Source organism: Erpetoichthys calabaricus, chromosome 15 (genome assembly GCF_900747795.2).
Source record: "Erpetoichthys calabaricus chromosome 15, fErpCal1.3, whole genome shotgun sequence".
NCBI classification, from domain to species: domain Eukaryota; kingdom Metazoa; phylum Chordata; class Cladistia; order Polypteriformes; family Polypteridae; genus Erpetoichthys; species Erpetoichthys calabaricus.
This window is the reverse complement of record NC_041408.2, coordinates 92,352,098-92,375,399: the sequence shown is the minus strand read 5'-3', so window position 1 is coordinate 92,375,399 and position 23,302 is coordinate 92,352,098. Positions and strand designations below refer to the sequence as shown.

The 23,302-nt window shown below is 43.6% G+C and overlaps 1 protein-coding gene across 1 annotated transcript in view; it reads right to left on the bottom strand.

Annotated features, from left to right (window-relative positions):
- slc8a1b (solute carrier family 8 member 1b) overlaps nucleotides 1-22,278 on the bottom strand; it is a 258,252-nt gene extending 235,974 nt beyond the window's left edge. Inside the window, exon 1 of the mRNA XM_051919132.1 lies at nucleotides 22,173-22,278. The gene's annotated coding sequence lies outside the window, so the exon portion shown is untranslated. The remainder of the gene's footprint in view (nucleotides 1-22,172) is intronic.
- Between the last annotated feature and the right edge of the window lie 1,024 nt (nucleotides 22,279-23,302).

Sequence of the window (23,302 nt, the reverse complement as noted above, 5' to 3'; positions counted from 1 at the left end):
AGAGGAGACCTGAATGAAATGTGCAAAATGATGAAGGGAGTTAGTGCAGTGGATCGAGACGGTGACTTTAAAATGAGTTCATCAAGAACACAGGGACACAGTTGGAAACTTATTAAGGGGAAATTTCACAACCATTTTCTTTACATAAAGAACGATAGACACTTGGAATAAGTGACCAAGTAGTGTGGTGGACAGTAAGACTTTAGGGACTTTCAAAACTCGACTTGATGTTTTTTTGGAAGAAATAAGTGGATAGGACTGGCGAGCTTGGTTGGGCTGAATGGCCTGTTCTCGACCTGATTCTAATGTTCTAATGTGGGATGGATAACCAAACAGGAATCCACACAGAGATGGGGAGAACATGCAAGCTCCACACAGACAACCAACAAGCAGATGATTTGCACTGGCATGGCGAGGTGGTAGCCCTGCCCCAGTGTGTCTCCCCCATGCTACTGGACTCAAGTCCATACCTCACAGGTTAGTAGTTTGGTTTGCTGTGCACCCCCTAGTGGTAAAAGTGTGAAGTTTTGTTAGTGTAACAAATGTGTGTGTGTGTGTGTGTGTGTGTGTGTGGAGTTGGTGTATTCTTGCTGTGTTTGTGTTCATGGTCATTCTCTCCTGGTCCTAAAACATGCATTTAGACTGACTGGGCACTTTCAGTCGGCCTGGCATCCATTAAGGTGTCTTATAATGCACTACTGCCCCCCTATGGTTTAGCCTTTGAACCCTAGTGTTGTTGAAATCATTCCTGGCTCTGGCTGAGCACAGCTGTAAATGTTTTAGTGATACCACAGGACAACATTCACAGGACAGCGAGTTGCTGCTGTTGCTGCCAGGGGTTCATTTAATCCAATTGTGATTAGGAGAAAGAAATCAGGCCAAGGCAAGCCGATGTGATTATGACACTCCTGTTGTCACCGTGTCACCTCGGTGTTAACCCCCCGTCTTTTGGAGTGCTGGCTGGCACTACAGTGTTGGCGTAAGTCTAGCAGTTAAGTTCGGGGCTTGGCAGCAGTTAGCTGAAGGTTCAATAATCACTTACGTGAATATGAGGGACTCCCTTAATCTACTTGTGCGCCAACAATAAAGAAATTACCCACTTAAAATGAAACTTACAACAAAATAAAATGAAGAAAGTGAAGGGGTCTGCATGGATATTTTCTGAATGCGCAGTGTATTGCCGTTATATAGCGCCTTTTTCCCTCAAATGTCTTCAGAGAAAACGAATTGAAGTCGTTACAACTCAGGCAGCTAAACTGCGAATATCCAAGGCGCTTCATAAGAGACGATGATTTCTTCACCCTGAATCTCTTTAATTGTCCGTTGTGCTCAGCCAGGGAGGCTGCCGGGCGCGCGCCTCTGATGAGAGTGTCGCGCGCACAGCCAGGCAGGTCCTTTCATCTCCCAATTTATGGCTCGCTGCTCTCTGGACGTCTGTGCAGGAATTTGATTTTACGTCTCAAGGCACCACCAATGAAGGCTTCTGAACTTCGTTATTGCCCTGTCATATCTAAATAGAAAGTGCAACATCGTCTTCACAGAGAGCCGCTCGCCGGCAGCCAAAGGAGATGAGCGATTCTTATTTCAAGTGACGGCCATTCCCAGTAAATGACAATTTCCTTCAAGTCGCTAATTATCTCGGACGGCAGCAGTGCAAGCGAAAAACGCGAGCATCATGTCAAGGAAAACAGCCGCTTGGCGTAACGAATGGCCTTCCCTACATGCTTGGAATGGCACTTCTTTCTCCCCGGATGGGGTCGCGCACTGCGTGTAAGGCAATTTTTATGTCCGTATTTAGTGACCCGGCGCCACAAGGACATGGACGTGCTGCGCCGTCACACAAGCGTGGCCGTTTAGGCGAAGACGAGCAGTAATCGGCCCCAGCTAAACTCGTGTGCTTGTGCGGCGGTCAGCGCCTGCGCGCGAATGGAACCAATGAGTCGGGACTTTCCAACAAGAGGATCAGGAAGCTGGACGATGACAAATGGAGATGAACCCGCTTCACCCCGCGAGCAGTCGGCTCTATAACATCACATCAAACGGCATTATTAAAAGGGAATAGTTTAATTATTGATATGAGGTACAAACTTCAAACCTCATAAATAACAACCTGCATAACCCCGCATTAGCGTCCGTTATCCTATACGCTGCCAGAAGGAGCGGGCCAATGAGAAATCCCGAGAGCCTCCAGTAACTAGCAGAGGATGCCATTACCTGGGCAATAAATGCAATTTTCCAAAGTTCAGGCTCCATAAATAACTCACTTGTATTTATTGATGTATTGTGACAATAATTGGGTCCGTGCAGTGTCATTGAGCTCAATGTCACACTTGCATGAGTGGGTGTGCAGCCCGCAAGGTGTTGCCCGACGGGGGCAGTGGCGCCTCCCAGTGGCCATAGTTGTTCAGTGCTTTGACCGAGTCTTTGGTCCTGTCGCTGCTAACGAGGTTATGACTTGGGATGAAATCGGGCCGTGCCTTTAGCTAATTTCATGAAAAGGTGCTACTTAAAATGGCAATTCAACACCCACCCATAAGTACCGGCGTAGTCCTGAGCCAGAACAGTCGCCTCACAGTTCTTGAAGTGGACATAAGGGCTTTACTTTTAAAGGTGCTCTAAAAATCGTAAGGTTATAGAAGCAAAGGAATCTACTGACCCTTGTAAGACCCTATAGCATTCACTTCTTTTAACAGTCTTCATTCTCGTTGGGAAGACCATATGGATGCAGAGTAACAATATTTAGGGAAGGTGCTCACCTGGAAAGGTGATCTAGTGATAGACAGATGAATAAATATGGAAGGTACATAAAACAGATAGATAGATAGATAGATAGATAGATAGATAGATAGATAGATAGATAGATAGATAGATAGATAGATAGATAGATAGATATGTGAAAGACACTATATAATAGATAGATAGATAGATAGATAGATAGATAGATAGATAGATAGATAGATAGATAGGAAAGGCACTATATTATTGATAGATAGATAAATCGATCCACCAGGACTCTTCAGAGAATTGACCAAAACTAATAACCAGACACGGAATGCTTTGCTCCTGAAGGGGATCAAGAACCCACCTGTCACTCTAACAGAGGTTCAGAAGTTTTCTGCTGAGTTGGGAGGATGGCCAATCACCTCGGCAGCACTCCATCAATCAGGTGTTTCTGGTAGAGTGGCCAGCTTGAGTGAAAGGCTCATGATAATTAACAGAATTAGATTCTGTGGTCTGATAAGAGAAAAGCTTGAACTCTTTGGTCAGAAGTCCAAGCACTATGTCTGTCAAAGACCAGGCACTGCTCATCACCTGCCCAATGCCATTCCTACAATGAGGCATAGTGGTGGCAGCGTTATTCTATGGGGACAGGGAGACTGATCACAAATGATGGAAGGAAGAACTTAGCTAAATACAAAGACCTCCTGCTCCAGAGTGCATGCCGCCTCAGACTGGGTTGGTGGTTCACCTTTTAGCATGACAAGGACCCAAAGCAGACAGACAAGACAATGCTGGAGTGGTTTCAGTACAAGTCTCTGAGTGTCATTGAGTGGGCCACCCAAAGACCCATAGAACATCTGTGGAGAGCCCTGAAGGTGGAATTTTACAGGCACTTTCCATTCCGTGTCACAGGGCTTGTTAGAAACAGCCAGGAAGAGTGGGTTAAACTGTCCAAACACAGGGGTGCAAAGCTTGTAGAGACTTCCTTAAGAAGACTCATAGCTGGAATTGCTGCCAGCGAGGCTTCTACAAAGAACTGAATTAAGGGTCTGAATACTTCTATAGACGAGAAATTCCCATTTTTGATTTTTAATAAATTAGCAATCCCTTTCTGAAAACACGTTTTCCTTTTGTCATTCTGGGTCACTTTGTGGGTTATTTGATGGACAGAAATGGCAAACTTCTCCATTTTTGTCTACAATACAATTGTGTGTACGGAAAGTGAAAGGGGTCTGAAGACTTCCCAAAGGCACTGTAGGTCCCCACACCACTGTGCCACCCTATTTCCTGCCCATCGTCATTTTCAAAACTCAACTTTCTCCTCACTTAAGTCTTTACATAAAATTCATTTGCTCATTTTTAACTAAACAGCCGGATCTGCAGTCTCTGAGGTGTTGGTGTGCAGTAGATGGCTGTTCTTGAAAAAATCAATGAACAAAATGCCTTTCCCTGTCATGCTGGCAGTTTCAATTTTCATTCTCCATCTATCTGCTGTGCCAATCCTACCTTCTCCCATGCATGACTTACAGGCCCCTTGATCCTATCCTAGTGGGAAACAACCTCATCCGGGGCTTCTTGACAGCAGAGCCCTGCTCAGTCACATGTGTCCACTTTTTCTAAGTCGTCACAGATGACCTGAGAGAGCTCAGTGCGTCTTTTAGCGTAGGGAGTGCACAGTTCTGCCTTTGTTTGTTGAGTATTGGAATGTCCTGCATTACTAGTTACATCCAGCAGATGGCGCTAAGCCATTGAATGAATGCTCTTGTTTTTTTGTTAGTTGTAGTTGCCGTACTGCCACAGTCACATGACCTTTTGAAGTGCATTGTCATACATGTGCTGTTTATCGCAAAAGTTAAAAATGTGCTGGCGCAGTTTTAACTTAAAACCCAGTGCTGTTTTGGAGAGTCTGGGTGAGCCTCTTGGGCAGAATGGATTGTTCTCATTAGAATAATTCTAATAGTGTAGATGGCAGTGGCTTATGGTGGGCATTTGGTACGAGACAAGAACTCCACCGTGATAAAGTCCGCGGTTAGGAGTGTCACCACATGGCCCAGGAAGAGGTTCGAGTCGCAGTAAATGCCACTAGGATGTGGCAGCAGGAAGCTTGGACTAGCTATTGGATCAGAAGGTCTCGTGTGAGGACCTGTGGAGAGCCGAATCACAGAGAATACGACTCCTGGGCCAGTCCTGCCCAGTCCAATCAACCTGACAGAAACACCCGCCCTGCGCTTTACGCCAGAAAAAGAGGAGAGCTGGAGCACATCTTAAGCTGTCACCCGTAGGCCCTGGTACACAGGTGATGTCACACACATCTAAAGGGCCTGAATAGTGACAGTTCCACGCCAGACCAGGGGCTTGCAGGGAGCACTGACCGTCTCTCTCGATCCTCTGCAGACCATTCACGGGAAATCCAATACAGTTCTGGCACCCATGATGATGTCACTTCCGGATCCGGCACTTTTGGCAACATCACTTCCATGGTGACGTCACTTCCGGTCCCGGCCTTTAAAGCCGCCATCTTTATATACCTAAATTAGTTTGGTTTTTGTACTCTGACCTGAAAATAACTCAACAAACTTACCCATTTGCCGTCCAGGTATAATATACTTGGGGTTCAGCCCCAAACCTTTGATGTCTCCTGTTCATTCTTGTGACAGTGGGCACCATTACCAAGTTCTCAAGGCGATTGTGAATGCCTTATTATTATACACAGGAATTTCCAACAGTAAACGGATTTATCCAACCAAGCAGGTCATCTGGTTTGTGAAGGGAGAGAAGAAAACCAGGTGGGAAACTCGCCACACGCCAAGGCTACTGACCCCTGCTGGTCAACCCTTTAGCTCAGGATCCCAGGGTACCATCACAGTAACCACCCTAAGGGTAGACATTGTCCTGATGTTTGTAATGACAAGATGAATGGTCACGCTGGCACTGACTGTCCCCTGGGAGGAGGCAAATGACAGGAAGATGGCAACGTAAGGGGATCTGGCGAGTGAAGGCAAAAGAAATAGCTGGCACTCTCAGGGTTGGCCATTCGTTATACTGGAACCTTGAGAACCTTGGCATCTTCACCCAGCCAATGAAGAAAGCCATCAAGAATATCACAGAGGCTTGCAGAAAAGGCTGGCAGATAGCTTTGGATCAGAATGGCAAGCAATGCTTCTTGGGCACAGGCCACCCTTAGCTGGGTCGTTTAGGTGAGGGACACCCAATGACCCAAGATTCCATCACGGAGGATGTGTCCAAGGAGCATGAAGAAACAAGTATGTGAGAAAGAATGGCACCTGAGTGGTCTTGTGGGTTGGTCAGTGCCAGTGGCCAGTGCTAACACACTGTATTAAGTGGTATCAGAGAAGATGCCAGTTAAACACACCTGGTGGTGCCCGGCTGCTCATTTCACATCCTTATATTTTTGTGTTGTGTGTAATTCTGAGGTGCAGAAGACTTTATAGAGCTAACAGAAGTCTAAGCAGTTAAAACAGTGCACAAGCTTCCCGGTTGTAAATCCCACCGCTGACACCACGTGTGTCCCCAAGGAAGTCGGCACTCTGGTTTGAAATGCCATCGGTGGTCTGTGATCTGCTGGCCACCCTGCAGGACTGTCCACATACATGGCTGACCAAATCGCGAATGTCAAGGGGGTGCGACGCTGCGGCCCTCCACGTCTGGCATCTTCTAACTTTCAGGGCCCACATAGGATTTCTGTACCTTTTATTTATTTATTTTTTCTTTCCATTAAAAACCGCTAATGTTTTTTTTTTTCGTAAATTTATTTGCTTATTGTCCTGCTTGCAAGAGCCATTCAGTCAGTTCTAATAAATGCAGCCTTTAGACTCGGAAGAATTTCCATCTAAAAGAAAATCTTTCACTGTAAGCTTTACTACTTGCGTTTTTGTATTTGAATTATAAGCAGCCTATTGTAAAGAAGTCCTTGGCCTAGATAGAGTGCGCCGCGTGTCTTTACCGAGCGACATGACAGCGACTCCGTTCCTTTCCAAATGCTCTTGTCTCGCAGAGCCTGAAAATCTGTTAGCTTGGCATCGAGAGTGATGTGCTCTGCAGTGGCAATTCAAGATGGAGCCGCCGCTTTTTGTGCTTTTCTACTCCGGGGATCTTTCACTTGAGGCAGGCACTTTACACTCAGGCTTTCTTCCAGTTAAAACTGCCGGCTTCCCTTTTCACACTTACCTTTTGTGACTCCAGAGACCCCCAGGTTGCTGAGTGCCTCAGTTTGGGCCACTGCAAGTGTGGTAAAGAGCATCACTTCATGGCTGGGGTCCTTGGCCTTAACCCGAGGATAAGGGATACATTCATGATTGGCATTTATTGAACCTCTAACATTTACGGGAAAGCCCACCGAAACTGAAATCACTTCTATAAGGAAGATCAACGTCACCAACAGAGAAAGAGAAGCCGTCACCCCCCAGGGTGACAAAGTGGGGAAAACAGGCTGTCTGTGTGACGCGACCCACCATCAAGCAGCGTGAATACAGAACGCCCTGAGCAACAGGAGAGGTGATTTAAAAAAGCAAGGTGGCATCAGGATGCAGAAGAAAAAAAGAGGGTTCCAATGGCATGGAAGATTCGGAAACATCACTTTACCAAAAAAAAAAATAAAATCAATCAACTGGCTGGCACTCAAGGACAACACCGCCATGTTAATATGAAGCACTGGGCTCAAGTCCCCACCTCGATGACCTGGCGTCTTCTTACAAGCCAAGGACTGTGTGAGTGTGTCAGGTGCGCTGGCAGCGCCAAACTGGCCCAGTTAATGCCAGGTGTGTGAGGAAGCCCCGCCTTGGTTTCTGCTTGGCACCTGACACTACCAACATAAGAAATGCATTATTATTATTATTATTATTAACATAACATTCAGGATTATTAGGAACCTGAACCGATCCCAGCTGTAATAGGTACAATGGAGGAATGAGCCTTAGACTGACCACCACACTTGTCTAACACAAATTATTATTATTGTTATGACACCATGGATCTGTTACTGTTAATAGAATTGTTATTATTATCATTATTGATCCTATAATAATAATAATAATAGTAATAATAATAAATGATCAATATTAATAAAATTACATTATTATTATTATCATTGATACCATGGACCTGTTACTATTAGAAGGATTGTTGATCCAATTAAGAGTATTCTTATTACTAATATGGCACTTGGAGCTGTATGGAGCCAGAAAATATCTTAGCTGTAGCAGGTTTATCCAAAACAGAGCAACATACTACTACTAATAATAGTAATAATAATTCTTTACATTTATATAGCGCCCTACATAAAGAGCAAGGAGCCACTTCAACTAGCATCCAACTGGATGATGCACCAGCAGCCATTTTGTGCCAGTACATGCCCCACACATTACCTATTAGGTGGTTAAGGGGTTACAGACATAACCAGTTAGAGAGAAAGGATGATTAGGGGGGGGTCAGAATGATTAGCCTGTGATGGGAAATTTATTGGGGTATACCTGCGCTTTACGAGGGATGCCCGGGAATCTTTAGTGAGCACAGAGAGTCAGGACCTCAGTTTTATATCTCATCTAGAGGACTGCGCCATTTTTACAGCACAGTGTCCCTGTCACTGCACTGTGGCATTGGGATCCACATTCAGACCACAGGGTATGCGCCCCCTGCTGGCCTAACAAACACTTCTCCCTGCAGCAACCCAAGCTGTTCCTGGCCAGGCCTGAACAGGCTGAGCTTCAAGCGGATGACCTCTTCTGAAGTGCATGACGTGTGGCAGCTGACCCTATAAACCTGTTATTATTATAGTTACCATTATTGATTCTATAAACCTATAATAATAATAGTAATTATTATTATTATTATTATCAATGAAGCATTTGTCTATGTCAAATCTCATCTTAGGTGCAGTAGATGCAAATTATTAATAGTATTATTATGGCAAAAATGGAGGTTCAATGGGTACCACCTTATTGATCCAGTGCCACAGTGTCCTGGGTGAGTGTCACTGTGGGTAATGCATGAGTGAGCCCTGCAATGGACTGGTACCGCTTCCAGGGTTTGATGTGCCTGGTGCTGCTAGGATAGGCTCCACACCCCCAGATCATGAATTAGAATAGTCAGATATGAAAATTGTGTAATAATAATAATAATAAGACTGAACCCTCTGAAGTGCCCTGTGCTGCTAGGATAGGCTCTGGACCTTAGAATGTTAAGTTGTAATAATGATAATAATCTAAGATTCACTGGCACCTCATCCAGGATGGGCACCTGCCAAATGCCCAATGCCTCTTGGCTAGTCTCCAGCTCTTCACACCCTTTAATGTTATGGATAATAATAATAATAATAATAATAATAATAATAAATGGTTTTGCAAATGTAATATGATATTATGCTACAATAATACTACTACTAATAATAATAAAGCTGTGCACCAAGGCATCCATCCAGCCAATGCTTTGTCTAGAACAGCCCCTGTTCTGATCAATCTCCATAATAGTCACATTAATGATAATGATGGTGATAATGAATATGCACACTTCAGATAAATTTGCTGACTAAGAAAGTAAAGACAATTTCTGATTTGTTTACAGAATAATCTCATAATGCACACAGGATTTAACCACAAATTGTAGTAAGAAGATGGGACGAGTGGTCCAACAGAAGCGTTGCCAGCTCATAGGCCAAGGAGTCTGGTACACCTGCCAGCTGAATGCCATCTTCAAGTGTCCCAATCATTTAAAAGATGTACAGTTGAGTTAAGGGGCACCTCTAAACTGGCCCAGTGTATGTGTGTGTATTGGCATGATGGGTATGAGTAAGCCCTGTGATAAACTGGCATACCATCCAAGGTTTATTCCTACCTTGTTTTTCGGTGCTGCTGGGACAGGCTTTTGAATTAATGTAACACACTAACTGGGATCAGAAGATTAACGGCCTTCTCAACAAGACGACCGAGAAGTACTGCAATTCCTTTAATTACATTATAGAAAACCTACACACCTGCTACAACTGCTAAGCAAAGGCTGATTTTTATACCTCATGATGGCCCCTCCTTCCTGGCTGGTGTCCACATATTTGAGTGTGTTGGTAGAGTCTGTCTATTAGTCTTTATTTCTAAAAAGCTTAGTCTGAAATCTGAGCTTCTCAATCAATTTAGAATACAAAACACGTGATTAAATGAATATTCATTAGAATCGAGAGGCTAAAAGATGATGGGCTGCACGTAGGGGGCGTGGTTTCATAGGGAGCGTCATAGGGGCGTGTTTTCCAGTGGCCTTTGAATTTTATTGAGGAAATGGAAACAGCTTTAACGAGGGTGGGGAGCAGGGGGACTTTCTCTTGACAAAATGACCAGACACGATGAGACAATCCGTTAATATGCCAGTTTCACCTTTCGGATGAAGGGCACAGTGCCGATATACTGGGTGACACATAAGCCACACTTTTCAGGAGGCCTCTGCATTTTAGGCAGTTACCACGTGCAGAAAGGTCATCTGAACTAGGGTCCGATGTCACCAAAGGAGGAAATTTTGTAAAGAGATGTCATAAGTGAAAGCTCTGATGAATTATGAAGCAGTAAGCACGTCACAGAAATGGAGTAAAAAATGAAATTGCAGCGCTGCAATAAATTATGAGAAAACCGTGAAACCTGGACGCCAAAGCAGACATGAAAGCTGATTATTCACCAACAATTTGTTCTTTTCAAAATGTACCCTTAAAATTTCAAAACCTGGTCCATTTTTAATTGATATTTTTAGAAACCGCTAAGACTAAAACGTGTGATGCAATACAATAAAGCATAAGACGTCCATCTCTTACAAATTCTTTATTTTATATGGCGCCTTTCCCTGAAAACACCAATCCAATCCAATGCACTAGGATTACTCTGTCCGTTTTTATTTTATGTAGCATCTTTCACAAAGAGCCCGGTCTAATACTTTTAAGTGCAACCCAAAATGCACCGCCGTTTGGCGCAGTTTATTCATCAATCGATGAATCTTCATTTCGTGAACCTTTCTCAGATTTCTTCATTATAAAGAGCCGCACTTTATAGAGCAATCTAAAGTACAATTAAATGCAAAGTAAGAAGTACGCCAATCGATCGGTCTTTGCTATATATAGCGCCTTACTTAAACTAATGTCCGATAACGTATCACCTATAATATAACAAACCGCTCACTGCAATTCAGCGTCACGGGAGGGTACAAGGCAGGACCAGAACTGGACGGGTCGCCTGTCCATCCCAGCACCCATTCATTCAAACAAAGCCAATCAAATTCGTGGGCGATGAGATCACCAGGGTGCACAGATGAAAGCCCACCTAGCCACGGGGAGGGCGCGCATACTCCGCGCTGGATTTGAGCACAGACCATGGGATCAGTGAGGCGTCACGCCATCTATGAGCCTCATTGATAACATTTTTTTTGATTTTTGGTTTGATTTGATATATGAACCACCCCTATTTTTGCATGACCTATGGGACATCAGTGCGTAGGGTCAGCAATTGAACAACGCCCCTGGGAAAATAAGGCACAAATAAGGCAGGAGACAAACCTGGAGTGGACATCGTTTGATCACAAGGCGCAGTCCCGCACACAAGCACACATACTGAGAAGTTAACCTGAGAGGTGGCACAGTGATCGGTGCTGCTGCCTCATAATACCAGGCTGTCTTAAGTGCATGGCACAGAGATTAGTGCGGCTGCCTCATATCTCTAGGAGCTTAGGGCTAAAACAAAGTAAGAATCAATCCAAGACGGGACGTCAGCTGATCACAAGGCACAGTCACGGACATAGAAACACTCGTTAATACACTGAGACAATCAGGACAGGCACCACCATTAGGCGCACATCAACACCCAGCCACACCAGTTAGGTATCGAATAGTCAGCTGGTGCACTAATAAGCTTGGCCTAGGGTGCAAAATAACCTTGCACCAGTACTGGAGACAATCCAGAGTCGCATCTTACCTGGATAGGTGCCACGGTGATTAGTGCTGCTGCATCATAACCACAGGAGGTGACAGGTGGCACGGTGATTAGAGCTACTGCGTCATCACTGCAGTTTTCAAATCTACACTGAGTTTGCACGTTCTCCCTTTTTTTTCCAGGAACTCCTTCTGTTATGCACGGACGAGTGTGTAAGGCAGCGTTATTAATGAGTGTTTTATTTGGCTCTTTTCTTAGACAACTCTATTATAGGAGAGACTCACTATAGGAAGCTAAAATACAAAACGATGGAGCTCAATAAATGCATCAATCAGGTGACGCGCATTCTGTTCTGCGCTTTTCCATTGAAGACTTTCCGGTGTAAACCGCAACTTAATACAATCGACCACCAGGTTGGGAGCATGCGCTGTTCACAGCGCGTTGCCGCACCCACAACACGAGGAACCACCTGGGATCCGAGTGCAGGGGTGACACCTCAGCACCGCCCCGGAACAGTGTGAGTTTTTAATTTTTTTACGGTGGCTGGAGTGCCATTCCTCCATCTAACTCCCCCCCCCCCCGCGTTCCCTGAAAGGGTCTCTCTTCATTTGAACATTTCAGAGCTTCATTACGTTACACTTTATATACATAAAAATAAGCAAACAAAGCAAGAAGCGATAGCGCCTAGTAAATACGCCGATTGATCAATCAATACATATTTTATATGGTAAATTTCCCAGAGAGACTTTATTGAGTAAAACACAATAAAATGAAAGAAAATCGACTATCAGTTAATCTCTCTCTTATAAGTCAGCATTCCTGGCGCTCCATTATATCACACTTTACAAAACCAACGTGCAAAGCGATGCAAATGCGTCAATGAATCCAAGCGTATTTAATTTAGCGCCTTTGTCGAGGAGGTTTTGCGCAATAAACCGCATTACGCTAAAAGGGGAGCGCAATCGTGTCGGCTATCAGTCTATCTTTATTTTACGTTTTCCATCGCAGATGACGTTTACCAGTTATGCTTAGCAAACTCAAGCGCAATAAATCGTTTAATTTTGCAAACGTAAAAAGACATTCACTGGCAATGCCAGTGAATCAAATAGTGTGAGGTCTTTCTCAAACGGCTAATGCAGAAGGCACTTTTCAGATCCAGCTGCACAGTAAGTGCGTCAATCAATCAGTCAATCAATCTGTATTTAATAACCCGCCTTGTAGTCTGCACCACCACGAGACACCTGGTAGAGCAAACCAAGGCTAACATAGCAGGGTAATAAATATTATTGTGCATTTTATATGGCGCCTTTCACCAAGAGCTCAAGAATTTAACGTAACGAGCTGAATAAAGCGCCCCTCTTCCGCTAGCCACTAAAGTGTTAATGCATACACCTCCCGGGTTCCTCTTTCTACATTACAGACGTTACTGACTCCAGTCACCTCGAAGCAGCCCGCACAACGTGCGCACGCGCCGCGCGCCACGCCAATTGTCTTCCCCTTTCACCACTAGGGGGAGCGCAGCGCTCTTCTGACGCGCTCCACAGGTCCTTGAAATCCACGCGATGACCTTCACGCCGCTCTTCTCCTTTCAGCTTGTACGATACAATTTAAGCTTCATTTATCTTCCCAGAAACACATTTTCTTTTTAACTTGCTGTGCTTTTTTTCACTGTATGAACACAGACAGTATCGTTACACAATATCCTGCATCCTCCTTTCAAATAACCACTGCAGCCCACTTTGTCACTCCAGGAGGTCCTGGGAGGTTACCGATCAATGCCCATATCTCACTAAGGTGGGGGAGAATAACACAAAGCGGTCTCCCTGCTGTTTTTCATTGCACGGTGACGGAGAGATGACTGAATGTAATCTCCGTGCAGGGCTGGTGGTGCGCCGGCACATTACATTTCTATAAAACAGCACTGGCAGGCCACCTGCTTTTGGGATTTTAAAGACCTTTGCCTGTTATTTGACACGGAATGTTGTCTGTCACATCTTTATTTAAATCACAGAACCTGAGTGAGCCTGAAATACCCAACTGAAATCTGCTTTCACAAAGTCGTCCAATGGTTTGATGTGAAATCGGTGCAGAGAGTGGTGCCCCTTCAGATTCCCTTTATCATCAATCTGCTTCTCTTGTCACCGTGGAGAAGTTAAGGCCCCACTGCTCAGAGGTCATCTGCTTCATCTCACCTAAATGAGGGCAGATTTCAGGCCTTAACTCTGCCCCTGTTTTGTCCTTTCCGAATTGTGGAATGTCTTCTCCTTCCTCTCCTCTAATCTGTAGACTTGCATCTGTAATTTGGGTCATCATCTTGCACCCTGACCCCACTGGGCTTCAGCTTCGGTGGAGATCCCTTTATTAATTCTTAGAGCTACAGCAGAATTCAGGCCTCAACGTAGGCTGACATGGCCACAGACATACATTTGAGGTTCTCATCATGCGTGTCAGTCATCGTAGGAACCGTAGGTAGGCAAATATAGAGGTCCTAGCCAAGTGGGGGAATTGTCATTTTTTTTAATATAAACGTAGGGATTGCTAGTTGGGGATGTTGTTTTTATGATTACTGAGGGGGTGCTGCACTAGATGGTGGGAGGGGGTGTCACATATTTTTCTCTTATGGGGACAGGACTAGCTGGGGTGGAGTGTTGTTTAAATTTCAAGGGGTCAAAGGCAAGTGGGATGGGGCGTTGCTTGTTTAAATGTCAAGGGGCGGGGCTAGCTGGGAGGGAGTGTTGCTAGTTTGTCTGACTGTGTGGTGCTACATAGGGTGGAGTCTTACTTGTTTAAATATCAAGGGGGCGTAGTGAGGTGGGGCTGGGGTGTTGTTTGTTTAAATGTCAAGAGGTGGGGCTAGCTGGGATGGAGTGTAGCTTATTGGTCTATCAAAGGGGCAGTGCTAGCTGGGGAGGAGAGTTGCTTGTTTAAATATCAAGGGGCGGTGCTAGCTGGGGAGGAGAGTTGCTTATTTAAATGTGAAGGGGTGGGGCTAGCTGGGATGGGGTGTTGCTTATTGGTCTATCAAGAGGCGGTGTTAGCTGGGGAGGAGAGTTGCTTGTTTAAATGTGAAGGGGTGGGGTTAGCTGGGATGGGGTGTTGCTTGTTTGTCTGGGTGGTGCTACATAGGGTGGAGTGTTACTTGTTTAAATATCAAGGGGAAGTGGCAAGGTGGGGTGGGGTGTTGCTAGCTTAAATGTCAAGGGGTTGGGCTAGCTGGGAGGGAGTGTTGCTTATTTGACTATCAAGGGGGAGGTACTAACTGGGGAGGAGAGTTGCTTGTTTAAATATCAAGGGGCGGTGCTAGCTGGGGAGGAGAGTTGCTTATTTAAATGTGAAGGGGTGGGGCTAGCTGGGATGGGGTGTTGCTTATTGGTCTATCAAGGGACGGTGCTAGCTGGGGAGGAGAGTTGCTTGTTTAAATGTGAAGGGGTGGGGCTAGCTGGGATGGGGTGTTGCTTATTGGTCTATCAAAGGGGCGGTGCTAGCTGGGGAGGAGAGTTGCTTGTTTAAATGTGAAGGGGTGTGGCTAGCTGGGGAGGAGAGTTCCTTGTTTAAATGTGAAGGGGTGGGGCTAGCTGGGATGGGGTGTTGCTTATTGGTCTATCAAGGGGCGGTGCTAGCTAGGGAGGAGAGTTGCTTGTTTAAATGTGAAGGGGTGGGGCTAGCTGGGATGGGGTGTTGCTTATTGGTCTATCAAGGGGGCAGTGCTAGCTGGGGAGGAGAGTTGCTTGTTTAAATGTCAAGGGAGCAAAGCTAGATGGAATGAGGTATTGCTTGTTTGCCCATCAAAGGGGTACAGTGTTGCTTATTTAAATGTCAAAAGGGCAGTGCTATATGAGGGCTGGGTTTTGCCGATTTAAATGTCAAGGGGAGGTGCTAGATTGGGAGGAGGGTTGCTTGTTTAAATGCCAAGGGGCGGAGCTAGCTGGGATGGAGTATTGCTTGTTTGTCTATCAAGAGGGTGGTGCTAGCTGGGGAGGAGAGTTGCTTATTTAAATTGGAAGGGGTGGGGTTAGCTCGGATGGAGTGTTACTTGCTTGTCTGTCAAAGGGGCGGTGCTAGATGGGGAGGAGTGTTGTTTGTTTAAATGTCAAAGGGGCAGTGCTATATGAGGGTGGGGTTTTGCTTGTTTGAATATCAAGAGGGCAGGGCTAATTGTAACGTTCCAATCCATAAAAAAAGTTATGTGCAATAAATTGGAATAATGCAGGAAAAAAGATACCAGTCGTGCTAACTGAAGTTTATTTAATACTTAGTGGAGAAGCCTTTTTTTTTTTTGTAATGACCGCTTCAAGGCACTTCCTGTATGAAGAAGCGAGTCTCTCACAGTGTTCAGGTGGGATTTTGGCCTATTCTTCTACCCAGAGAGCCTATAATTCTTGAAGATGTCGGGGGGGCCCGCTGGGAAATCTTGATCTTCTGCTTCTTCCATAAATATTTTATTGGGTTTAAGTCTGGTCATTGACTGGACCATTCCAACATCTTTATTTTCTTCTTCTGGAGAGTCTCCTTTGCAGTGCCTTTATGATCGTTGTGTTGTCCGACTGGAATCTCCACCTGTACCTCATCCTCACTGTCTTACTGGATGACAACAGACAGTTTCGTGGCTCCATTCATGAGAATCAACTCCATGCCTTGATTCTTCTGCCTCCAAACATCACAGTAGCTGTGGTATTTTAAGCGTCATATGCAGAGGCATTTCTCTTCCAAACATGGCGGAATGTGTTGTTGTAGAAAATAGATTACAATTAATGTACTGAATTACACTATATTATTGAAAGTATTATTTATTAATAACCCCATCTCAAGCAGTAGACATCCACAATATTTAAGTGAAAAATTTTATATTTAAAATATTTGACAGAACTTTTCTTGTTTATTATGTTCTTATAGCTCATTACATAAATCGGTACATTTCTTATGAACACCCTGCATTAGGACTACTTACACTAATTCAGACTTTTATAATCTTAGGTCTGTCTGTCTGTCACATGATGTACTGAATTACACTATATTAAAGCTATACTGCTAAACTAGTGGAGTTGGGAGCTGATATTGGTCTTAATCAAAAACCTATGACCTGATATGTTATGGAAAGTCAAAAAATTTCAGGTAAACTTCAGTAAAGTAGCCCGTGGTCGTGAGTTCATAATGGCAAAGTGACATCAAAACAAAGTGACGTGGCAGAAAGAAAAGAAGAACAGCAACATCTGCCAAGTGTCCAGCAAATCGCACAAGACAATTATGTGACAAAGAACACCATCATAGAGGAAGAAGAAGAAGAGGAGGAGGAGGAGGAGCAGCAATATTAGCTGAGCACCAAGTGGTGGATACAGAATGCAAGAACAGCAAAGATGGAGAAAGATATGCCAACAATTATGCAAAGAGCTTACTGTTCATCAAGGCAAAGTGATAGCAAAACCAAGCAACATGGTGGAAAGAAAAGAAGAAGAGTAACATCTACTGAATGTCAAGCAAATTGCATAAGCTGATTATGTGATAAAGAACATAATAGATGAAGAAGTAGAAGAAGAAGAATTGGAGAAGAGGTGCAACAATATTTGTTGAGCACCAAGTGTGGGATACAGAATGCAAGAACAACAAAGAAGGAGAAAAACGTGCTGACAATCATGCAAAGTGGTTACTGTTCATCAAGGCAAAGTGACAGCAAAACTAAGTGACTTGACAGAAAGAAAAGAAGAACAGCAACATCTGCTGAGTATCAAGAAAATCGCACAAGCTGATTATGTGAAAAAGAACACCATAATACATGATGAAGGAGAAGAGGAGCAGAAGCATCCGCATCAAAGTGTGGAATACAAAATGCAAGAACAACAAAGATGAAGAAATGCATGCTGACAATCACAGAAAGAGCTTACTGTTGTTTACAGGTAAGAATGCAATGACTCATAGGCATGCAGCCGAGAAAACTGTAAAATAGTCAAAACCTCTAACCACACGCAGGCATTGCTGTTACATCCTGACATCGACATTCCTTTGAAGAACATTACTTAGCAAAGTTACATCAACGATGCGATGGATGTCATGCAGTCATGAACACAAAAGAATGAGTTGCCAAAGAAGAGACGACCCGCTTGCTTTTCAGTAGCTACCAGAAATAAAAAAAAATACATCATCACGTCTAGTGGGGCTGAAAGAAGTAACTATTTAGAAAACAGAAGATGTTCCAACAGCTCCTTCTTGGTTTTTATTGGCATGTTATTTTAGGACAATTTGTTTGCGTGTTTCACTATTATATTATACTAGCAAAATACCCGCGCTTCGCAGCGGAGAAGTAGTGTGTTAAAGAGGTTATGTAAACATATATATACATAAACATATATATACATATCTACATATACACATATCTACATATATACATATATATATATATACATATACACATCCACATATATATACATATATCAACATATATATACACATACATATACACACATACATACATTCACACACACATATATATATATATATAAACATACAGACACATATATATACATATACATATTTACATATCTACATATATATACACATATATACATATCTACATACATACACATCTATCTATCTATCTATCTATCTATCTATCTATCTATCTATCTATCTATCTATCTATCTATCTATCTATCTATCTATCTATATATATATATACATCCCTGTGCTTCGCAGCGGCGAAGTACTGCTTTTAAATTTTTATTAAGAAGAAAACCTTTTTAAATTGAGGGAAAATATACCAATAACAATTTGTTAAGGATCTGTTTTTTTGTGAAGCTGACTTCACACAGCCTCTCCGCTGTTTTATAAACGAACGCCATATAAGGTCTTCCTTTTTTGTTGCTTCGCCAACAGAAGCAGCCTTTTTATTTAATCCACGGGTTGTCCGCTGTTTTTTTGTTCATTTATTACGATTGTTATAGTTCTCTTTGTATACCACGAAGTCAGTTCAGCACTCCGGTTGTAATATGACAAAGCCGTGCAAGCACACTCTTGAGAATGCAATGTATAGTTGTACAGGAGAAAAGCAATCTTGCCTCAAAGTTCAGTCAGCTCACGTGAGCCGCTCTCTTGTGTGATGTTGCGATGTCCATGGCTTTATTTAATGTTAGCTAAGACCCGGCACTTAAAAGTTTCTCGCTACAGCAATTTTAACTCTGTTACAAAGTGATTCAAAGTCTCGTTTATACCTCGTGTCTTCTCATTAAACTTGTATCTCGCAAATATGGTATTGCAAACGGCAGGGGGAGCGTTTCTATAAACTTAATATAAACTTACTGCTTACACCGTGCTTTCTCAATTGTGTAATGAATGTTTTCTTCAATGCTCTTTGGGGCTGTTCCTTGTTTTCAGTTCACGTGATTACGTAGGAGGCGTGATGATGCGACACGCAACTCCGCCTCTCACGGCCATTGAGCTGCACTCCATTCCAGTACATGGACAAAAAAGAGGTTCCAGTTATGACCATTACGCATAGAATTTCGAAATGAAACCCACCTAACTTTTGTAAGTAAGCTGTAAGGAATGAGCCTGCCAAATTTCAGCCTTCAACCTACACGGGAAGTTGGAGAATTAGTGATGAGTGAGTGAGTGAGTGAGTCAGTCAGTCAGTGAGGGCTTTGCCTTTTATTAGTATATATTATATTATATTATATTATATTATATTATATTATATTATATTATATTATATTATATTATATTATAGGGTAAATCAAAAAGTTAAAGCAATTTTAAACTTACACGGTAATCACAACGTATAGAAGCTGACGCACGGCAACACGTTCTCAATGGCTTATGGGTAGTTTGAACACTTGCCGCGCTGTGCTCTGCTGTGCTGTTAGTTGAAGCCAAGGTCAGATGAACGTGGCCGCTCCACAGCGGGATTGCATCATTGCTGAACGACGTGTCATAGTGAGATCTCTTTGGGTAGAGGGAGTGACACCTGCTGAAATCCACCACAGAATGTTTTTGCAAATTTCTTCAAAATAAAAATTGAAATCTTATTTTCTTCCTTAGAGCCGAGCACCCAGCCAAACCGAGCAATCGTGGTCTTTGGCAAAAGAGGTGACTAAGATGCCCGCGGTCACTCTGCCTGATGAAATGCCGCACTCCACCGATCAGAGCTTTATGACAGAGTGGCCGCACTTTAGTAAAAGACACAGAAAGGCCACTAGGAGTTTGTCAAAAGGACACCTAAGAGGTCTCTGAGAATGTGGGAAACAAGAATCTCTTGGTCTGATGAAAACGAGACTAGCGCCATGTCTGGAGGACACCCGGCACCTTTCCATCTTAATCTTATTTCTCTACATATCAATATCGCTTTATTCATTAAGTATGTAGTGGTTCATTTATTACCTCGTAGAGTAAAACAAGGTCTTTATTTACGCAGTACAAAATACAAATCTCAAAGAAACCTTTTCTTGTTTAAACTTCCCACAATTTAACATCATCACTCCCAAAAGAATTACAACTGCTATTACAGTGCATCCTTCTCCATTACTCATCCATCCATCCATCCATTATCCAACCCGCTACATCCTAACTACAGGGTCACGGGGGTCTGCTGGAGCCAACACAGGGCGCAAGGCAGGAAACAAACCCCGGGCAGGGCGCCAGCCCACCGCAGTCTCCATTACTCAGTATAACAAAAATATATTGCAAAACGTTCCTATTGTCTTTTTGTAACTAACATCAATGTTAGACCAATGTCCATTTCACATGCATTCATTTTTGATTAAAAATGAATTCCCGGTAAGCGTCCTGTTTCTCATCCCCCAATACCGACAACCCCTTCTCCTTAGCAGCTGTGAATCCCCACGGTCTCCATGTCTCTCTTCACTTTCCCTTTCATGTCATTTTCCAAACTCTTTCACATTTCGTTTTATCAGAATGCACCTGGCATCCCATATCCCCATCTTCGCCACACTAATGACCATTCATATCAAAAAGGCTTCCCTGGCTAGACCCTCACCTCTCAAAATTAAGTCTATTGTGATCAACTGTACATTTCGTGTAATCTTAAGTCTGTATGTCTGCAGCCCAGAGCCTCCACCCTGGAGCTCCAAGTAGATGGAGTTGACTGTAATGGGCACCAATCGAGTTAAGCTGTGGACCTCCTGAGCTCCGCCCAGTTACACAGTGGTAAAGATTAGGGCTGTGTGAGGCTCATCTGATTCCAATAATGCCAGGCCATGCTGTGTAAGTGAACCCCACCTACTTGGAGCTCCAGGGTGGAGGTTCCCGGATGCACAGATACCAGACTCTGTAATATTAAAATGAATTACACTGCCGCATTCGCTCTTAAAAATAAAAGTGCCAGAGTGGTTATTTAAAGCGATGCCATAGGGGAAGTATTTTTAATATTCAGAAGCATTTATTTATTTAGATCTGTAACAGGCACCATACAGTAAATAACCATGAATAGATAATAACAGATTTGTGAAATGTCAATGAGTCGTGATTTTAAACAGACTCTTGCTGCATACAAATAATCAGGTTTTCTTAATCTGTATGTGTCTTGTTACTTAGCCTTCCGTAAATTAAAGATTTCATTTTTTTCTACATATTAGGAAGTTTTTTTCATAACATAAAGAGCCAAATTCGCAGCGAACCCGTCCCAGAATGCAATGCTGCATTGTTAAGCAATGGAGCTATGAGGAACCACACAACCAAGTAAAAAACATAAGTAGTGAATGTGTATTATTAACAATGGAGAGAAGAAGAAGAAGAAGAAGAAGAAGAAGAAGAAGAAGAACAGAAAAAGATGCTTTTCTGCTATAGAGTGCGCGTCGTGAAACCAGTTTTAAAAAAATCATAAACCGTCTTCCGCAACCACAAACCCACAACATTTGGGAAGTAAAAACAACTGAATGTAGTAGAAGTTTTTAACTTTCTTTCCAACTTTACAAAAGTGTGGGGGTCCCTTGGATCCTATTGTCAAGAAAAGGGGCGCCGCTTTATGCAAAAAGTCATATTTTATGCAAAGATGGAAGAACCGGTATGTAAATAAAACTTGATTATTATTTTAAGGTAAATGCGATTTTTGCATTGGAGAAAATAAGAATACCACGTTTTAAATATTTAGAAAGTTTTCATTTTGAGTAAGAGTAACATAAAAAAGTGAATAATATGAGCAGTCCCTGAGGGGGATTCGGCAATAGCAATAAAATCATCTGATTGCTTTGTTTCAACAGAAATCCATTGTGTTAGTGTGACACGAGTTAAGTGACGCCATCAAGTTAAGTTATAGAAACTTAAATAAAATCCATAAAGTGGACACTCCCTCTCGTTCCTCTTTTTGAGTGGACTTTTCGGGTCCGCGCGACGCCACACGTTCACAGGTGAGCTCGCCTGACGCCTCATCATACCGCCTTTCACTGCCCGTTGTTGTAACGAAGACCCCAAAAGCAGGCAAAAGGCTAGCGGGGGCTACTAGACGGACATCCGCCCGCCCGCGTGCACGCCATCTCTACAGAAAATCCACCAAATAAGTTCAAAACGGCGTATGGAGAAGGTGCCACTCACCTCTGCCGTCCTGCTGGTCTGTGCTGGTGGGAAAAGAGAAAGGACCTCCTGTGATAGCTCCACTAAATTTAACAGAAAGACATGATTTGAGATTCTTGTCCCTTAAGTGTCTCTAAACATGGTTCGCATAGCTGCCCTCGGCTTATCTCGCCGTTTCTGCCTTTGCTTCCTTACATGGATCTGCACTATAACGGTTTGCGCCAGCTTGTCGAAAAGCAGCTATCTGGCAGCTTCGGTCCTGTCCAGCGCAGCGAAGATAAAAGCCAAGTGACTCGGCCTGCGTGGGACCTTCCTTTTTGTCACGGCAGCGCGTGACCGCGGACGGGTGCCGCTGGCCTTCCTTTACTCCTGCCGTGAGCGCGCGTGCCAGCTATAAACGAATTGGCGTGCGTGTGAAAACTGCAGGACTGGAAAACGGATTTCCTTTAAAGAAGCGCCACCCGGTTACAGTTCACTGAGTCCAATATATGTAAGTATCCACTGTGTGGGAACCAACCCTGGACGGGACGCTCGTCGTGTATTTCAGAGCGCGCTCACGCAAACGTCCTACCGCAGAAACTTGTCAGGAATCAGAGACATTTTAGAAACGCGAGAACTTTTGTAGCCACAGGGGCTCCTGCCATTTGTAATTCCTGTTCCTTCTTGTTAGATTTTAATTTTTTTTTTAGTGTGCATCCAGCAGTAGCTATCGTGGGTGGGTTCTTGATGGGCACCGAATTGCGCTGATTGGTTGACCACAAGCACAGGCGTCATCTTACAAATCTCTTAATAGTTTGGAGTTTGGAGCACCGCACTCCGCCCCGCATCACTCATAGCCACCTCATTGAGGCAACAATCTCCTCCTGTGAAGTCCCAAATGCTTCAAAGCAACAATTTGGGGACGTCCCTTGTGAACTCCTGAACAGGCTTCACTTCACACTGCATCCCTCTTCTTTGCATGTAAAAGATCTTAGCAGCTTTTCCTGTTTTCTCTAGGCATCATGACTTCTGTTCAGATTCTTTTGTTCTCTCCAAGGAAACCCCAGCGGTTTAAAGTGCACGGACTGAAGAAATTGGAGATGAGGGTTTAAAGGAGGAAACGCTTTGGTCGGAGCCTTTTTAATGTCAGCCTTCACCGCTCTTCAATGTGA